This window comes from Podarcis filfolensis (genome assembly GCF_964270895.1).
Source record: "Podarcis filfolensis genome assembly, chromosome: 8".
NCBI classification, from domain to species: Eukaryota; Metazoa; Chordata; class Lepidosauria; order Squamata; family Lacertidae; genus Podarcis; species Podarcis filfolensis.
The window spans coordinates 47,747,327-47,765,665 of NC_139611.1; the positions used below are offsets into that span (position 1 = coordinate 47,747,327).

Sequence of the window (18,339 nt, forward strand, 5' to 3'; positions counted from 1 at the left end):
CCTTTCTGTCCAGGCAAGTCAGGGAGGAGAAATCTATCAATGGCTACTAGCCATGATGGCAATGTTATGCCTCCACAGTCAATTGATAGATTGTTTGATTATTTAATTTCTATACCACTTAATGAATTAAAAATATCTCTAAGCAGTTTACAGAAAACTGAAGCAACAACAGACAATTTAAACAAATACACAACCACATATAAAAATGTTACATAAATACAAAATTACTAATATATATTAATCAATACAAATCCATTTTCTTTCTCGTGCACCCTCCCTCAAAGCTTCTGGGTTCTCACCCAGAGTACAAATAAACTCTCAGCTCACCCACAGAAGCCTCACAATGAGAAAAGTTCCTGGAAAGAGCAGACATCACCCTAGTCTCTCATGCTATACTTTTTATGGGCAGGCCAAAGAAGGATTCTCACTTGAGAGATAGCCAAAATGGCCCCCCACTTCACTCCTGCCATCCTCAAATGGGGTAGTGAAATGGGAAGGCCACATTTCAGATCAGCACTAATGCAACTCCTGGGAAATCAGGCTGCCTGTAACTATCTCTTAACGAAAATTTTATCAGCTATTAACATTTAAGGACACAGCATTGCACAGTTCCCGCCTGGTCCTTCAAGCCCAGCAGGTTGCCTCTGTAATAGGGCACTCTCCTTCCAAAATAAAGGCCACTCTACAAGATCAATGGAGAGAGTTGTTTCACATGAAGGATATAAAATATGAAAGCCAAATGAGCAAAGACTCCTTTTATGTTCTTGAAGAGCTGTGGGGTGATTTTGCCATTATAAATTTTCAAAAGGTGCATGATTTAACTCTCCTAAATTAATAAGATGGTCATGGTTCTCTGTTTTACCACCAAGCTGTGTGTATGAATTAAGCCTGCCTAGTTAGGATAATTCCTTCAATCTATTTCCTGTTCCCCATTTTCAGGGCTACTTTTCAATAAACAGAGAACACCCTTGCTATAACATTTAGTTAGCAAACAAGTTTATCCTGGTATTCTTGCATTCTTCTTTTGCAAAGATTCCCCAGCTGTGTGTCTCAGGCCTGGTCAACTTTGGCATACACAGCAAGGCTGTTGTTTAAAGTTCACAATCTAGTTCTACCCCAGACAGGATCTGTAACAATTCCCCTGATTACCTGACTTGAACCTCCTGTTTTAAATCTTTTAACTGCTGTTATAACTATTTTAATTACTGTACATTTCAATACTGGTTGTTTATTTTAAAGAGTTGATGAATTTGTTTTAGTGTGTATATTAATTAGGTGTGCTTTGGTAATTGGTTTCAGACTTGGGCTGGATCTAGACACATCAAAGAGGCATTTCAGCTAAACGCGATGTAAACTCACATAGAGAAATCCAGTTGGAAAAGACGGGACTCCACAGTGCCATCTGGTGGCCAAGTTTAACAGTTGCACAAGAAAAGAATCCAATGCAACAACTTGTTGCAGAGCACCTACTGTAATTCTTGTTGTGCAACAGCTGGTGCTTGTTACGTAACAGTCGGTCATTGTTGCACAACCGGCGGCACAATGATCTATGTTCTTATGTTTTCCCTTGTGCAGCGACATTTCATCACCACAACAAGTCTACCGCTAAGTGACTATAACAGTTCTACACCGGCTGCAACCCCTATCAAACAATTTCTCATATAAAAACATGCCTGAAACAATTTCAAATATAAAAACAATTTTATCTCCGGAGGGCGTGCCTAATGATACAATTGTCCCGGAAAGAATATAGGGTAGTTACATCACACAGCCATTTCTGGCAATGCGTCCTGTGTCAGCTCTCACTCACCAATGCTGTACATGTCCAGTGGTGGCTGGTGTCGATTGAGGCTAGTAGGGTGGAAGGCAGAGAGCCCAACCAGAGGTGTTCGTGAGTAAGAAAAAGCAGGCAGATGGAGATTGGCTGAGAGCAGACTCAGGTTGGTATGACCCTGCTCCACTTGCCCTTATGGACAGGCCTCAAATGCATGTGCCACCCACCAACTATGCCACCAGGATACGGGTGGCGCTGTGGTCTAAACCACTGAGCCTCTTGGGCTTGCTGATCGGAAGGTTGATGATTTCAATCCCTGTGATGGAGTGAGCTCCCATTTCTCTGTCCCAGCTCCTGCCAACCTAGCAGTTCGAAAGCATGCGAGTGGAAATAAATAAATAGGTACTACAGTGGCGGGAAGGTAAACAGTATTTCTGTGCGCTCTGGTTTCCATCTTGGTGTTCTGTTGCGCCGGAAGCGGTTTATTCATGCTGGCCACATGACCCGGAAAGCTGTCTGTGGACAAACGCTGGCTCCCTCGGCCTGAAAGCAAAATGAGTGCTGCAACCCCATAGTCACCTTTGACTGGACCTAACTGTCCAGGGGTACTGTACCTTTTTTTACCTTACCTATGCATGTGGCACGAATGAGAAGGAGACTTAAAAGTGCACTGAGTTACATCTGTACAGCTTCTCCACACAGGGAAGAATCCTGTTTGGCCCAGGATCTTCTCCCATGTAGAGGAGGATTCTATGGTGGATAAGAGTATCAGTGGCCACTAACTCTGATGGATGTGGTCTGCCTCCATAGTCAGAGGCAATATACTTCTAAATACAAGTTGCTAGAAACTGCAGGAGAAGAAAGTGCTGTTGTGCTCAGATGCTGCTTTTGAGCAGGATGGTGGCTATAGTTAAAAGTGCATTTCCTCAGCTTTGGCCATGCATCAACTGCCTCCTTTCCAGTAGGAGGAGAATCTGTCCATGTTTACTTATGCCTTGATCCCGTCCAACTAGGTCATGGCAATTCATTCTCTGTCAGGATGACTTTGAAAAGTTGTTCCAAACTTCATGTGGTCATTAGAAGATTGGATTAAATTGCTGCAATGCACTTAGTGTGGGGCTTGCATTGTACTTGGTTCAGAAATCACAGCTGGTGCAGAATGCTGCTGTGTGATTGCTGACAGGAGTCTTCTTCTCTGGCGATCACTCGTAGCCGAGTAAGATTGTCTTCCATGAACACGGTTTTAACAATGAGTCCGTAAGTTAATGTGGAGACCAATTCTGGAACCACACGTCCTTCTACAGTGGGGACATTGGTTTCCAGGTGGGAGTTGGTCACAGTGTGGATTTGCCAAGTGTGCCTTCCTCTTAGCACACTTCTCCCTTGCATCCTGAGTTGAAGTGTCTTCAAAGCCCATGGCACCTTTGGTAAAGGCTGTTCTCCAATTGGTGTGCTCGAAGACAAGTGTTTCCAAATTATTGGTGTTTATACTACATTTTTTTAGATTTGCCTCGAGACAGTCTTTAAACCTCTTTTGTTGACCACCAGCATTACGCTTTCCCATTCAGAATAGAGTAGTTGCTTTGAAAGACAATAATCAGGCATCTGCACAACATAAACAATCCAATGAAGTCGATGTTGAAGAATCATTGCTTCAACACTGGTGATCTTTGCTTCTTCCAGTACACTGGTATTAGTTCACCTGGCTTCCCAAGTGATGTGTAAAATTTTTCGGAGACACCATTGATGGAATCTTTCAAGGAGCTGGAGATGGCGTTTATAAGTGGTCCATGTTTCACAAGCATACAGTAAAGTTGGTAGTACAATAGCTTTGTAAACAAGCATTTTGGTTTCCCTGCAAATGTCCTCAAACACTCTGCACTTCAATTGGGAGAAAGCCGCACTCGTAAAGCTCAGGCGATGCTGGATTTCAGCATCAATGTTGGCCCTTGTGGAAAGATAATTGCCTAGGTAGGAGAAGTGATAGACATTTTCCAACATTACACCATTGAGTTGGATGTGTGGAGCTTCAGAGGGCTTATTTTGTACTTGTTGGTGCAGCACTTCAGTTTTTTGGATGTCGAGTGATGGGCCAAGTTTTTTGTAAGCTTCTGCAAAGATATTTAGGATGGTTTGGAGGTCAACCTCTGAGCATGCACACACTACATTGTCATCAGTATACTGAAGCTCTATGACGGAAGTTACGGTAACCTTACTCTTTGCTTTCAGCCTGCTCAGATTGAAGAGCTTTCCATCTGTTCGATATATGATTTCTACTTCGGTGGGGAGTTTCCCTTCAACAAAGTGTAGGATCATGGCAATGAAAATAATGAATAGAGTTGGGGCAATAACACAACCCTGTTTAACACCTGATCCCACTGTGAATGGTTCACTTTGAAAGCCATTGTTATCTGCGATTGTTGCTGTCATATTATCATGGAGGAGCCGAATGAGGTTCACAATTTATCTGGGCAGTCAACTTTCAGAAGGACAGTCCACAGGGCATTACGATTTACAGTGTTGAAAGCCTTAAGTCAATAAACGCTATATACAGGGGTTGGTTTTGCTCTCTGCATTTTTCTTGAAGCTGTCGAGGGGTGAAAATCATGTCCATTGTCCCCCTAAAAGGCCAGAAACCATTTTGGGATTCAGGAAGGGTCACCTCAGATATTGTTAAGAGAAGGTTGCTAAGATCCTTGCAAGAATTTTGCTGGCCGCAGCTAATAGAGAGATGCCTCGATAGTTTCCGCAGTCAGTTCTGTTACCTTTTTTAAAAAGAGATTGATAATTTTGGCACCCCTAAAGTCTGCTGAGATCTCTTCTCTCTCCCGGATTTTTTCGATGACCTTGTGAAGTTGTTGTGTAAGTTCAATTCCACCCACTTTGAAGACTTTGGCAGGTATCCCATCAGGTCTGCTGGCTTTGTTGTTTTTCATTTGGTTAATAGCTGTACACAACTCTTCCAGATTTGTAGATACCACAAGTTCATCTCTAACTTGTTTTTGCAGAATTTGTGAGAGGACCTCAGCAGCTACGGGGGAGTTGCGGTTAAGGAGATGTTGGTAATGTTCTTTCCAGGCAGTGCAATAGCTTCTTTATCTTTTAGCAGTGTGGTACCATCTGCTGAGCATAGGGGTCATATGCCATGATTTATTGGCCCGTAGATGGTCTTCGTGGCTTTAAAGAAACTCTGTGCACCGTGAGTGTCAGCTAAGTGCTGAATCTCTTAAGCTTTTTTATCCACCAGGTGTTTTTTAGTTCTCTGATTCTTCTTTGAACCTCAGCATTGGTTGGCATAGGTGTTTTTCTTAGTGGCACAGTTTCTATCTCTTTGCCAGATCTGAAAAGCCTTCCTTTTCTTGTCAATCATGCGTTCCATCTCACTGTCATTCTCATCAAACCGGTCCTGGTGTTTCTTGGTTTCGTATCCAATAGTTTGTTCACAGGCTGCAATAATGGATGTTTTTAGCTTGGTCCAGTGTTCATCAATGTTATCAGGAAATTCTGAAAGCAGATGGTCCTTAAGAGTCATTTGGAAGCAATCCCACTTAACGAGATCTTGAAGGGCTTGAGTGTTCATTTTGCTCCTTGGTTTCCTTCCTTGAAGCCTGCGTTGAGGTATAATCTTGAAAGCCATCGTGGAGTGTATTGGTTGGTGATATGTCCAGCAGTCATCGGCACTTGTCATAGCTCTGGTAAGGAGCACATCATGGCGATCTTTAGCATGGACAATCACATAGTCTAAGAGATGCCAGTGGTTTGACCGAGGATGCCTCCATGAAGTTTTAAATTTATTTTTCTGTCAAAAGAGTGTGTTGGTAATAACAAGGTTGTGCGCTGCACATATTGTCAAAAGTAAGATTCCGTTCCGGTTGCTCTTGCCAATTCTTTCTTTCCCAATAGTCCCAGGCCACAGATCGAAATCTCACCCAATTCTTGCATTAAAATCACCCAGGAGGATAATTTTATCTTCCTTAGGCGTCTCTGATAGGACGGTATCCAGCTGAGAGTAAAATTTTTCTTTAATGTCTTCATTGGCATCCAATGTTGGTGCATAAGCACTTGTAGCCTGTTGGATTTTGGTCAGTTTTATTCAAAAGGTTGAGAGTTGCTCATTAATGTTGGTAGGGACTTCTGACAGGAGCTTCACAAGATCGTTTTTGATAGCGAAGCCTACCCCGTGTATTTGATGTTCTTACTCAGATAGACCTTTCCAAAAGAATGTGTAGCCTCCTTTTTCTTCCTTCAGTTGTCCCTCACCTGCTCTTCGAGTCTCTTGAAGCGCTGCAATATTGATGTTAAAATGTTGTAGCTCTCTTGTTATGATGGCAGTTCTGCGTTCAGGATGCTTGTTATCTGTATTATCCGACAAAGTCCATGTTCCAAAGTTCAATTGCCTTTTATGATCGCTAGGTGGTGACCCCACTGGGTGTGGTAATCCAGTCAAGGATTATTGATTAGGCTTGTATGTTCACTGCCCTGCTTTTGGTGCCTGCTTAAAACTTTTTTTGGGATAGGTAAGCCTACCCCGGCAAGCCATTTTAACATGTGATTTTACTTTATTATGCACATTTGTGTTTAAACTGTTGGGTTTATTTATATTTGTATGAAGTTTAGGTCAACTTCTTTTTAACGTTTGATGTTATTGGTATAATTTATATAAGCCACTTTTAGGCGACTAAACAGCATATAAATCCTGTTAAATAAATAACTAGGAGAACTTGTAATTAAAAGCTAGTTTCTGGTTTTGCCCCTTTCCTTATCCCTCCCAATCCATTTTCCTTTAGGCTCATATAGATTGGGTTGTAAGTCTCAATACAGGAACTGCCTTGTTTTTATTGATCTGTGAATGGTTCTTGAAGCTAATAACATGAGTTTGACCAAACTGTGGGAGGCTGTGGAAGACAGGAGTGCGTGGTGTGCTCTGGTCCATGGGGTCACGAAGAGTCGGACACGACTAAACAACTAAACAACAACAACAACAAAACCACTGCAGGAACCTTTTTGAGGTTAAGAGCATGATTAACCAACAAGGAAAGAAATGCTTAAAATAAATAAATAAAACTAGCATCATGTTTTTTCGGCATTGCTAAATCCTCAGTGCAGTTTATATTCCAACACATATTGCTCCTTAAAGATGCTTGCTATTTTTATGCAACATGGCCACTTGGTGGCGGAGTAGGAACACTTACGTTTTTCTGCTTGGTGTAGAATAAGCACTCAAAAACTTACATTTATTTTGTTCTTCAGTCATGCACTAGAGGACAGCAAAACCATGGAATGGGAGCACCATCAGTTCATACCTGTAGCAATACAAATAAATAACAACTGTAAGATTGAATGCATTGGGGAGTGCAAGTGGCATGTTTTCAGCTGTAAATGTAAGCAGAGTTTAAAATTAGTTAGCTCCTAGGAATTTGCTCCTAGAAATTGTCTTCAAAAACCTTCACTGTGGACCATCTTGGCTGTGAGTTCTTGCAAGCTTTTTGCCATCTGGCCTGGGAGAGTGGGTCCCTGACTGACTCCAGCTACAAAAGCTGAGGCTTCTGAACAGACTCTTGGGTTGGGGGTGTTGCTTAGGAGTTTGATTGTATCTTTTGTTTAAATCTTTCTATCATTTATGTGGAAATGTGGAAGTTTGGTTTATGACGTTTTATTTATTGTTTATGACTACTTTTGTGCCCCTAAGCCCTTATTGGCCTTAACCTATCCTTCTGTATCCAGGCCTTTTTGAATAAAAATGGTTTTTGATCTAATGACCCTCCCATCAGAATGAATGACTGTGTGATGCAACAACCCATGTGCCTGGATGCAGTGGGATCTGTGACCCTAATGTTTGGTATTAGGGTGAAACAAGCTATTACGGTCTGTTTTCAAACCCGGAAAAGTGTCTTTACACCGTTAGCCTTTCTTAAATATACCTTATTTGTAAATGGTTCTTATTCTGTCATTCATAACCTATTTAAAAAAGTATTGTATTTATCCTTTGTGTGGCTTCTTGGAGTAAGCATTGGCTCTGAATCTGGTAACTGGCTACTTGGTCATATGCTACTGACTAACTTGTGGGTTTAGTGCTCAAAAGACCGTGAGTGGACTGTTTGGTTCGTGTTTTTGAATTCCAAGGACATCCAGAAACAACCTAGGTTTCCCTTGGTCCAGGATTTGTGGGGCTACAGATTCTATCAGGAAGCGTTGGTTTTCCCTAGATTATTTTGGGGCTAAAGGTTCTTAGCTTCTTTACATGTTGGCAGCTATAGGATGTCAAACCTGAACACAGCTGCTGTCTAGAGGGCAAACACCCCTCAGGTCACAGAAACCATGACACCACGCAATTACACATTTAATTTATTTCAAAAACTGCTTTAAATTTAGACTGCTTTAAATTTAGGATTTACTGCTTTAAATTTAGAAATCACTAGAAAATAACAATTAAAACACCCAGAAAATCATAATTAGGGATGTCAGAGAATTCAAACAAAAATAGAAATGGGAGCAGAAATTGCCAGTGGGCAAATTTGTTTCCTGCCCTTAAGCCAGAGGCTGGGGAGAGAACTTTCAATTTTGAATGTCACAAAAATGTGGTCCAGTGCTTATGAAAACCGCTGTTCTTGGATTGAAAGTCTCCTGGAAGATCAATAAAAATTAAGTTATTCTGTTAACAAAGTCTCCCATGATATTCTTGTGAAGAAGCTGATAAAATGTGGGCTGGATGAGGTAACAGTTAGGTGGATTTGTAGCTGGTTGACTGACTGAACCCCAAGAATGCTCACTAATGGTTCCTTGTCATCCTGGAAAAAAGTAACAGATGGGGTGCTGCAGGGTTTGGGCCAAAGCCTGTTGTTCTTAAAAGTCTTTATGAATTTCCTGGCTGAAGGAACTGAGGGGATTCTCATTAAATTTGAAGAACATACCAAACCGGGGTGGGGTGGGGGTAGCTAATGTTGTAGAAGACAGAATCGTGATTCAATATGACCTTCACATATTGGAGAACTGGGCCCAAACTAACAAAATGAACTTCAATAGGAACAAATGTAAGGTTCCACACATTGGCAAGAATAACAAGCTGCACAAATATAAGATGTGGGACACCTAGGTTGCTAGTAGTACATGTGAAAATGATATAGGGGTCTTAGCAGATCACAAGCTTAACATGAGTCAACAATGAGATGTAGCAGCAAAAAAACAAATGCTATTGTAGGCTACATCAACAGAATATAGTGTCCAGAGAGACACACACTGGAGAGCCAGTGTGGTGTAGTGGTTAAGAGCGGTAGTCATGTAATCTGGGGAACCGGGTTCGCATCTCCGCTCCTCCACATGCAGCTGCTGGGTGACCTTGGGCCAGTCACGCTTCTTTGAAGTCTCTCAGCCCCACTCACCTCACAGAGTGTTTGTTGTGGGGAAGGAAGGGAAAGGAGATTGTTAGCCGCTTTGAGACTCCTGAAGGGGAGTGAAAGGCGGGATATCATATCCAAACTCTTCTTCTTCTTCTTCTTCTTCTTCTTCTTCTTCTTCAGATTAAAGGAAGTAAGAATACCACTCTATTCTGCCTTGGTCGGACTACACCTGGAATACTGTGTGCAACAATTTAAGAAGGATATTGACAAGCTGGAACATGTACAGAGGAAGGCAACCAAATTATCAAGAGTCTGGAAACCAAGCCTTATGGTTGAGGGAGTTGGAAAAGAGGAGACTGAGATAGCCGACTTCCAATGTCTAAAGGGCTGTCACAAGCCTGTGACAGGAGATTCCGACTAAACATCAGGAAGATCTGTCTGGCAGTAAGAGCTGTTCAACAGCTCTTGGAATGGACTCCTTCAGGAGATTGTGGGCTGTCCTTCCTTGGAGGTTTTTAAGCAGAGGTCTGCCGTGGATGCTTTAGTCAATGGCAGACCTTGGGATCTCATATTTCCATGGTGCCCTGTGTGATGCCAAAATTTGGTGCCCCCCCCCATCTCTTGCCTTTCATTCTACATCATACTTGCACAGAGTCGTCTTTAGCATATGCGCCGCCGGGGTGCAAAGATCTGCCCAGTGCCCCCAAATGTAGTTTAGCCCCCAAATTAACTTTTATTATGCCTTATGTTACTATTATCTTTTGATAAATAGTGCTCACACCTGCGTGGCTCCAAAAGGAGTGTGTGTGTGTGTGTGTGTGTGTGTGTGTGTGTGTGTGTTTTGTTTAAAACCAGCTTTTCTAAAGAAGACAAAGAACACATTGGGAATCGGTGTAAAGACTCCACGCATGCGCTTACAGTCGTAGGGAGGTGTCTGAAAGATGAGACGGGTGGGCATTGTGTGCATGCGTGGGAGAGCCATCTCAGGCAGCCTTTCATTGTAGGAGCTACCTTATTTCTAGAGGAGCTGGGAGGGCCCTTGTGAGAGCGCATATACAAGTTCTTATTGGGAAGGTTCCAGAGCCTGTGCGCACTCCCGACGCTAGATAGGCGCATTCTCTTTCTGTCTGTCTCTCCGTCTTTCCTGTCACTCCCCCTCCTCCCAGCTTTGGTGAGTGAGACTTTCCAGAGAGCTCTCCCTGCAGCAGCATTAGCAGGCAGGTGGCGCAAGATCAGCCATGTCAAAGGTGCTGCTGACCCCACTGCCGGATAGCAGCTCAATAGAATACGCTTAGGCGGCTTCAGCAGTGGGCGCCTCCCAGAATTTGGCACCTGAGTGCCCCACACCCCTTGCACCCCCAGGTAAAGGCGGCCCTGTACTTGCAGCACTCCCAAAGCTCCATACCCAATGCAACCAGTCACACTTGCCTAAATCTGCCTCTCTTGCCTAAATCTGCAACTCCTGCATTGCAGTGGGTTGGACTAGATAACCCTCAGGGGACCCAAGGGGAATTTGTTTCCCCCCAAATAATCATAACATGCATTCTCAGTTTCCCTTCTCCCTTACTTCTTCGTTACAGATGACTTCTAAGTTTTAAAAAGGTAAAGGACCCCTGGACAGTTAAGTCCAGTCAAAGGCAACTATGGGGTGCGACACTCATCTCACTTCAGGCCAAGGGAGCTGGCGTTTGTCCACAGAAAGCTAAGCTGTAAACAGAGAGAAACCTCTCTTATGTAGACTGTGGTTCAAAAGCCAGTGGCAGAATCGTTCCAGAGCCCAACATTTTCATCAGTGGAGTTTTTCTGTCAGAATGAATTATTGCAGGATTGCTTGGTGATCAATGCTATCTGAAGAAGAACGTTCTGATGAGGGGATAAACTGGGGGCTAAATGAGGAATCAAAAGACTGTGTCAAAGTTTATTCCCTTATCATTTTGATGTACAAAGAAATGCAAAATTTATCAATGGTTAAAGCTTGTTTAAAGCACTGAGCAACAACTGAAATAGCTATTATCAGCTAGGTTTGTATATATGTTAACATCAAAAGCATTAATTTCAGAGAAGGGAGTTTTTTAAAAGATTTTTTTGTTAGGAAAAAAACTGGCCTGGTTCCAATCAACAATTGGTTCAGAAAATGTCATGACAAAAATCAAGAAGAGACATGTATAAAAGCCAGTCCCCAAGAATAACAAACTTCCTTGGCTGTTCTCTCACTTCAGCTCAGGGAAAGAGAACTTATACCATATCAAAATCAGGGGAAGCTGTCTTAAGCAGACAGTTTTGGGAGGAAAGCACATTATATTATCAGCCATAGACAGAGCATGAAATCTACTGTTCTGCAGAAAATCCCCCCCCCCTTCACTGTTCTCTCTCCTTTGATAATTTTCAAATGTATTTTATTTCCTTATTAAAGTAGAGACAACATTTTGGAGAAATTCTCATGGGGAAGTTTGAGAGTTTCTGAGGTGCTTATCTTAGGGTTTTGTTGTGGCCAAAGGGTGTTTGTGAGTAGAGATGGAGGGAAACTTCAATTCAATTCACATCTAAAGGCAAATGTACCTAATTCACAAGCTATGAAACTGTATGCTAACCAAAACGTGGCCATTCCTCAAAATGTGCACTGTTCCAAATTGCTATGGAAGGTAGGACTTGAACCAATGGTTCCAAGCTGCAAAAGAGAAGATTCTGACTAGACGTCCGGGAAAACTTTCTGACAATAAGAGCTGCTCCACAGTGGAACAGTCTCCCTCAGGAGGTTGTGGACTCTTCTTCCTTGGAAGTTTTTAAGCAGAGGTTGGATGGCCATCTGTCATGGATGCTTTAGCTGAGATTCCTGCATTGCAAGGGGTTAGACTAGAAGACCATTGGGTCCCTTCCACCTCTAAGATTCTATGATTCTATGGTGAAAATAGCATTTTAAAAAGTACGATTATTAGGGGAAACTGCTTTACAAAAATGTTTTTAAAATGAAAATTGCATAGAAGCATGCGTACATTATGAGAAATTTGCACTAAAAGGCTGATGAATTTTTCATTGAGACATTTTTTAAAAAAAGATACCATATTTTTCGCTCTATAAGACACACCAGACCACAAGACACACCTAATTTTTGGAGGAGGAAAACAAGAAAAAAAAATATTCTGAATCTCAGAAGCCAGAACAGCAAGAGGGATCGCTGTGCAATGAAAGCAGCAATCCCTCTTGCTGTTCTGGCTTCTGGGATAGCTGCGCAGCCTGCGTTCGCTCCATAAGACGCACACACATTTCCCCTTACTTTTTAGGAGGGAAAAAGTGAGTCTTACAGAGCAACAAATACGGTAAGTCTAATTCTGGAAGGTTGCTTGCAGGAAACTATATCCCATTAATGCATATCACTGTTTTTTAAAAAGTTTATATGCAAAGCAAACAACATAGGTTTCAATTAAAAACATGCAAGAAAACAGAAAGTTATCAATTAATTCTAGCTTTCCCCTTTTAGCTGCCCTGAACTGAGTGAAATCATTATTCCATCTCACAAAGCATTTTCAGCACTGACCAGCAGTGGCTCTCTAGGGTTTCAGATGGAGACATTCACATCCCTTCTTGTGACCTACCACTTGCCCATATCCAAGCTTTTTTTAAAAAAAAATATATATGTGTTGGCTAGCTAGTATTGGGGGAGCCCAGCAGTCTGGTTAGTTTGCTGCCACCCCCTTTGTGGATGGCGGGAAGTGAAGCCCTTTGAGCTTTTTCAATCCTGCAGTTCCAGGATTCAGAGTTGGAGACAGAGCTCAGTGTGATGTTAATATCTCTCAAGAAGAAAAAGTGTTCTACTTGAGGAAGTAGATCCTTGGAAACTTTAAAAATAACTTGCCACATTGATAGATATGTAATTTTGGTGTGTGTTTGTGTGTGTTTTAAAAGTACTTTAGGAATGGAGAGAAGAAGCCAACTCCAACAAAGTGGTGAGAGGAACTCTTTGAGCACAACTGTATTTAAGAAATCTGAGACTCTGGGCGTGGTTTTGTGTGTAGCAGTGGCACTTCCACTAAACACTGGTGGGTTTCAATAATGATACCAGTGATGCTTGGGCAAAAGCAACATGACAATTTGTTTTTAAAAATACCAGTCACTGTCCGCTCCGCACGTGTGCAGTGTCAGCTGCTAAAAACACAACTTGCTGGTTCGTATCTTGAGATGAGATGCTCCTTGGAGGTGCAGTTGTGCTCTTAGAATGATTGCTTTGAATGCTAAATGCACAAATAATCATGGAGAGGGCAGTCTGGGGAACTCTGCATATTAGGGTTAATTCACGTGATGTGATTCCATGCATGATCACATCAAGGGTCTTTATCCAGTGTTTGCACATTGATAAGATACCACACACAAGCATGTTCAGAATTGGAGGCAGTATGTCTCTGCATACCAGCTGCTGGGAACCCCAAGTGGGGAGAAAATTGTTGCACTCAGATCTTGCTTATTGGCTTTCTATAGGTTGGTTGACCACTGTGAGAACAGGATGCTCAGCTAGATGGGGTTTTTTTGTGATTATGTTCTTAAGAGCCAAACTTAATTTTATTGCCCTGGCAGATCTTCATATCCATGTCAGGACCACTCAATCCACAACAACTCCACAACAGCTTTGTGGAGGCTATGATGCCCATAGGATTGTCCCAACATATCATTGGCCCAACTCATATAGCAGAGCACACTCTAGAATTGGTCTTCTCTATCTAGACATGATAGTTTTCTGAAAGCACAGGATTTTACAACCTGTCCTTTGCCATGGTCAGGTCACTTCTTGTTGAGCTTTGGAGTCACAGTGATCAATACCTTCTGCTAGGGTAGAAGAGCACTTAGGATCATCTGGCCCTAGAGGTTACTGAATGGCCTAGTGGGAAAGCATCTGCCTTAAATGCAGAAGATCCTTGGTTCAATCCCTAGCATTTCCAGGTAAGGCTGCACGTTTCCTATGTCAGACTTTGAACAGTCACTGCTAGTCAGTGTACATAAAGCTGAACTAGATAGACCAATGTTCTGATTCAATATAAGACAGCTTCCTGCGTTCCTTAAATTCCCCTTAAAGATGATGAGAGTTGGCAGTGTGATCATGCCTGAACAAAACTGATAAGAATTTAGTAACTGATGCTAAATTTATAGGGTGATTTATGAATTCTCTGAATCCAGGGAATGTATCTCCTCCTCACAACTTATGACCAGCAGGCACCTTCCAGCCCATGATGCTATTTCCTAGAGTCCTCTGACCCATTTATAATCAGATTCCTTTCCCCAAATATTACTCTGCTTCCCAGCTGGCAGTGATATTCATGAAATATTCCTATTGACTTATCATTGTGAACCCCTGAAGCATTACATTTTGGATGACCAACCTCACAAGAGGTGGCAAGTAATCACAGCACACAGCCACAGATAATGGAACAAACTGTCCAATAACCCAGCCGTCTTGCCTTAAAGGCCACTTGCCAGCCAGATAATTTTACCATGCAATACAAGCATCATTCTATGTTCCTTTCTTGGAGAGTCATCAGTTCACCAGATGTGCCCTTTTCATCGTCTTCTAGCCAAACCACTCACCTCCTTTGTGGGGCTTCATTTCATTTCATTGTGGTTGTCTCATTTCTTTTATGGGATGTGGTTCTCCCTGACTATGCCTTGTTTTTCTTTGGGCTTATGAGGAACTCCACAGTTTCCATGTAAGAAACGTAATATACATTTCCCTCCTTGAAACATCCTTTTAATGAAAATGTTAGCCTTCAAAAGGACATGTTATAAGCAAGAAGCAGTATGCATGCAGGGAAAAAATTGATGGAAATTCTCTAATGTGACGAGAATTCACTCATGTCAAGGGATGGAGTACCTGGTCTGTGACTCCTATGTCCACCCCTGTCCCCTCTTTTTTTTTTTTTAAAAAAATGCATCTCAAAATCCTACAGGCTCATAGACCAGCTGCCATACTACTAGTCACCTCACCTGAAGAAGGATATTGTAGAGCTGGAAAAGGTCCAGCAAAGGGCAACAAAATGATTAACTGGATAGAGCAACTCCTTTATGAAGAACTCCTTTATATAGAAAAGGTAAGGAGGGGACACGATAGAGGTGTACAAAATTATTCATGGTGTGGATTGAGAAGGTATTTTTCCGTCTCTCAAACAAAATACTAGAACTCAGGAACAGCCGATGAAGCTGTATGCTGGAAGATTCAGGACACATTTAATTAAAAAGTACTTCTTCATGCAGCGCGTAGTTGTGGATCCCCCCCCCCCCCGGAAGTTGAAGTGGCCACCAATTTGGCTAGCTTTAAAAGAAGATGAGACAAATTCATGCAGGGTATTAGAGGTTTCTAGTCATGATAGCTATGTTTGACCTTTGCTGATGGAGGCAGTATCCCTCTGAATCCCAGTTGTTAGGGACTGTAGATGGGGAGAGTGCTGTTGCGCTTAGGTTCTGCTTATGAACTTCCCATAAGCATCTGGTTGACCACTGTGAGAACAGAGTGGGTCTTTGGCCTCATCCAGCAGGGCTCTTCTTACTATCTTATTACAGCCATTTGGCAATAATTAAGACGAGGAAAAAACTATCCAATTTCTTCCTACTCCATCCATATCTGTCCATAACAACGCACCCTCAGAGACAATGTGCTTCTGAATACCAGTTGCTGGGAATCACAAGTGAGAAGGCGGCTATTGAATTCATGTCCTGCTTGAGGTTTTCCACAGGCATCTGGCTGGCCACTGTGAGAAGAGAATGATGGACTAGATGGACCTTCATATGTTCTTATCCACGCAATTAGTATTACCTTTACTTTGGCTGTAATGGTAACCAAATCTGAAGTTTTTTTGTGATTACTGTTTTACCATCAACTTAGACTGCACAATATGATCTGGGAAAGCTAAACAGTTCATTTCTACTATTTTAGCCTAATTGCACATAGTGGGATGGAACATTGGGAGAAAAAACTCCTTTGAAAAATTAGATAAGCAACCCTGATTAGTGAAATTGTTTGAATTTGTTTAGCTCACATTGCCATTTTTCTTTAGTCCAAATTATAACCTTTCAATTGAATGCAATAGAACAAAGTCCTCTGCGTATATACCAACGTGGTGGGAGGCTAAACAAGGAAGGGAAAATAAGGCCAGGACTTTCCAGAACTGTGGCTTCCTGAGAATGTTCTTGGGTCAAGAAACAAAATGTTCAAGCAGAAGCAAAGCTTGGGAAGGGCTTTCTGTGGCTGGAGAGAAGCAGTGGTGCCGTTAGGTAATTTTAGACTCTGGACTTCATGGTCTTAGGGTGGGGAGCTCTTTAGATGGTAATGTGTATTACTTCACCTACTTTAAAATATGGTGAGTCAGCTCTGCTGTGCTTAGGGGAACCTTCTGCTCAGTCTGCTGAGTGGAGAACTAGAAATTTACCCTACAGAAATTTACCCTACTGTCAGCAGTACCACTGTTGAGAAGACAGGAACAGGCCCCTCCTGTAATGATGCAAAACCACAAAATACGGGCTGGAATATAAACACTGTTGATATGCAAAGCATAGTTGGGGAACCTCAAGCACAGGGGTCAAATGTGGCCCCCAAGTTCTCTCTTCCTGGCCCTTGAAACACTCTGCTTGGTGACATGCCCTTCTAAGCCACACCCCTCATCAGCCCTGCTTTGCACCTTCCTCAGCTGTTTTTTGCCCGGCTAGTCTGTGTCCTTGAACTCTGATAATGTCTTTTTTATTTTTGGGATGGAGACTAAAGAAGGTTATGTGAGTGTGAGTATAAATGAGTCTGCTGTACCAAGATAAACATTTTTTTGCTCTACTGACCTTTTCCTCATACCTTACCCACCACCGGCAGGTGGCCCCCAGAAGGTTGGCCAGAAGGGAATGTGGCTCTTAGGCTGAAAATGTTCCCCACCTGTAAAAAAAGTAAGGCTACTATGTGTCCAGCTTTATTAGGACAGCCCTCTGTTTGAAGGGCGGTCCATTCCAAGACCAGTTTAAATATAAAGAACCACAAGAAGGGAGAACAGGGTCCTTGTAGTTGCTAGTCCACAGTCAACACCTGGTCAGGGACACAGGTCATCTGGTCGCAGCCTTCCTTGCTATGCTGAGACTGTGTTTCTACTTAGATTATAGTAACTATTCTACATTTGCCTCTAGACATATAAATTAGCAGATGCCAATTATATGCAAATCCTCTATTTTCAGGGATGGGGTTTCTCTTGTCTTGTGATACATTAAAGAGATAGCCAACAATGTACAAAGAGAAGTCTTTGGTCTTCGACAGCTCCAATAGACCCAACAAATTGCAAACTTCAAAGCTTTGACTCATGTCCCAAATAAGAGCGTTTCTCTAATATATCAACTATTATTATACCTCCTAGTCCTGAAATTTGGGTTATGTGGCGCTTGTATGACAGGGGTTGAGGGTATGGGGGCAGAAATGCTTCATGAACCCTGGATTCTCAATGGAGAGTACTACAAATCCATTATCACCAGCAAATGAGGGAAAATGTAATCAATTATGTATTTTCTGAGGCCTGAAAGCACCAGCAGTAAATAACAATCATATTCACTGGATGAATGTCCACTCTGGACATGGGATGAATAAATGAACATTGTAAATTTCTTCCCCCATTTGTGTATTCATTGGAATACTCTGACATTCCCACTCATACACTGTCCCTTCTCATTGTCGCCTAGCCTCCCTCCTTCTCATCTGGCTATTTAATACCTCTTGTTGTCTGACATCCAGAATAAATTTCCAGTTCCTTCAATGGGTGTCCCAAACCTGAAACTAGAACAGCATGGATGAACTGAGAGCCTGACATCTGAGATTGTGGGCTGTTTTATTGTAGCATTAAGGAATCTGAAAAAGCTTGGCTTGAGTTGCTTCCAAGAATTTGGAGCTTTTCAAGATTCTAAATGCAATCCCCATTCTAATCTCCATTTCACCTACAGCCCTTGCACTGCAAAAGAATGTGGATCCACACGGTATTATGTTGGAAATAATCTGCTTTTCGTTATCCAGAAACAGTGCATCTATAATACCAATACACAACTATCCTGCATGACCAGGCTAGAACAGAGGCTGGGGGGCAGGTAACACAATTGGCATGCACCTACCTTTTTGAAAGGGCCTACTCCAAGTCCCCCTGGTAGAGGCAAAGGGAGATCTTTGGTAAAGATGATTGAAATAGAGCCTACATTTCCCTTCTGGCCTAGGCCTGTTACCAGCTTTGC

At 42.3% G+C, this 18,339-nt stretch overlaps 1 long non-coding RNA gene across 1 annotated transcript in view; it reads right to left on the minus strand.

The window, feature by feature from the left end:
• The window catches only part of LOC310769993, a 33,864-nt gene extending 15,913 nt beyond the window's left edge, over positions 1–17,951 (minus strand). The window contains exons 1-2 of the long non-coding RNA XR_014551909.1: positions 17,831–17,951; positions 7,007–7,077 (exon numbers count right to left, since the gene is read on the minus strand). This is a non-coding gene — a long non-coding RNA (uncharacterized lncRNA). The remainder of the gene's footprint in view (positions 1–7,006; positions 7,078–17,830) is intronic.
• Positions 17,952–18,339: the final 388 nt, after the last annotated feature.